Below are 2228 nucleotides of genomic sequence, written 5' to 3'. Positions count from 1 at the left end.
CGTGTTAATTTTGCCAATTACGGCTCCTCGCGCGCACGCTCAAGCACCCCGACGTGCACACCGGCGCGCACGTGGGCATCGTATGCTAAAAAATGAAGTTTGGAGTTTGGGTTTGAAAATTTTACGGGAACTTCCTAGAAGCCTAAGAAATGCTTTGCTCGAGACGGATTTCGATTTGGAGGTCCCCCGAGTTAATTTTGCCCATTACGACTCCTCGCCCGCACGCTCGTGCACCCCGGCGTGCACGTGGGCATCGTATGCTAAAAAATGAAGTGTGGAGTTTGGGTTCGGAAATTTTATGGGAGCTTCCTAGAAGCCTAAGAAATGCTTTGCTCGAGACGGATTTTGATTTGGAGGTCCCACGAGTTAGTTTTGGCCCATTATGACTCCTCGCCCGCACGCTCAAGCACCCCGGCGTGCACGTGGTCATCGTATGCTAAAAAATGAAGTTTGGAGTTTGGGTTTGAAAATTTTATGCGAGCTTCCTAGAAGCCTAAGAAATGCTTTGCTCGAGACGAATTTCGATTTGGAGGTCCCCCGAGTTAATTTTGCCCATTATGACTCCTCGTCCGCACGCTCGTGCACCCCGACGTGCACGTGGGCATCGTATGCTAAAAAATGAAGTTTGGAGTTTGGGTTTGAAAATTTTATGGGAGCTTCCTAGAAGACTAAGAAATGCTTTGCTCGAGACGGATTTCGATTTGGAGGTCCCCCGAGTTAATTTTGCCCATTATGACTCCTCGCCCGCACGCTCGTGCACCCCGACGTGCACGTGGGCATCGTATGCTAAAAAATGAAGTTTGGAGTTTGGGTTTGAAAATTTTATGGGAGCTTCCTAGAAGACTAAGAAGTGCTTTGCTCGAGACGGATTTCGATTTGGAGGTCCCCCGGGTTAATTTTACCCATTATGACTCCTCGCCCGCACGCTCGTGCACCCCGACGTGCACGTGGGCATGGTATGCTAAAATTGAAGTTTGGAGTTTGGGTTTGAAAATTTTATGGGAGCTTCCTAGAAGCCTAAGAAATGCTTTGCTCGAGACGGATTTCGATTTGGAGGTCCCCCGAGTTAAGTTTGCCCTTTATGACTCCTCGCCCGCATGCTCGTGCACACCGGCGTGCACGTGGGCATCGTATGCTAAAAAATGAAGTTTGGAGTTTGGGTTCAGAAATCTTATGGGAGCTTCCTAGAAGCCTAAGAAATGCTTTGCTCGAGACGGATTTCGATTTAGATTTCCGCCGTGTTAATTTTGCCAATTACGGCTCCTCGCGCGCACGCTCAAGCACCCCGACGTGCACACCGGCGCGCACGTGGGCATCGTATGCTAAAAAATGAAGTTTGGAGTTTGGGTTTGAAAATTTTACGGGAACTTCCTAGAAGCCTAAGAAATGCTTTGCTCGAGACGGATTTCGATTTGGAGGTCCCCCGAGTTAATTTTGCCCATTACGACTCCTCGCCCGCATGCTCGTGCACACCGGCGTGCACGTGGGCATCGTATGCTAAAAAATGAAGTTTGGAGTTTGGGTTTGAAAATTTTATGGGAGCTTCCTAGAAGACTAAGAAGTGCTTTGCTCGAGACGGATTTCGATTTAGATTTCCGCCGTGTTAATTTTGCCAATTACGGCTCCTCGCGCGCACGCTCAAGCACCCCGACGTGCACACCGGCGCGCACGTGGGCATCGTATGCTAAAAAATGAAGTTTGGAGTTTGGGTTTGAAAATTTTACGGGAACTTCCTAGAAGCCTAAGAAATGCTTTGCTCGAGACGGATTTCGATTTGGAGGTCCCCCGAGTTAATTTTGCCCATTACGACTCCTCGCCCGCACGCTCGTGCACCCCGGCGTGCACGTGGGCATCGTATGCTAAAAAATGAAGTTTGGAGTTTGGGTTCGGAAATTTTATGGGAGCTTCCTAGAAGCCTAAGAAATGCTTTGCTCGAGACGGATTTTGATTTGGAGATCCCACGAGTTAGTTTTTGCCCATTATGACTCCTCGCCCGCACGCTCAAGCACCCCGGCGTGCACGTGGGCATCGTATGCTAAAAAATGAAGTTTGGAGTTTGGGTTCAGAAATTTTATGGGAGCTTCCTAGAAGCCTAAGAAGTGTTTTGCTCGAGACGGATTTCGATTTGGAGGTCCCCCGAGTTAGTTTTGCCCATTATGACTCCTCCCCCGCACGCTCAAGCACCCCCGCGTGCACGGGGGCATTGTATGCTAAAAAATGAAGTTTGG

Source organism: Cornus florida, unplaced genomic scaffold (assembly GCF_030987335.1).
Source record: "Cornus florida cultivar Cherokee Brave unplaced genomic scaffold, ASM3098733v1 CherokeeBrave_3.0.0_Hap2_scaffold_115, whole genome shotgun sequence".
In the NCBI taxonomy this organism is placed as follows: domain Eukaryota; kingdom Viridiplantae; phylum Streptophyta; class Magnoliopsida; order Cornales; family Cornaceae; genus Cornus; species Cornus florida.
The sequence above is the reverse complement of the archived record's forward strand: the minus strand, read 5'-3'. Positions refer to the sequence as shown.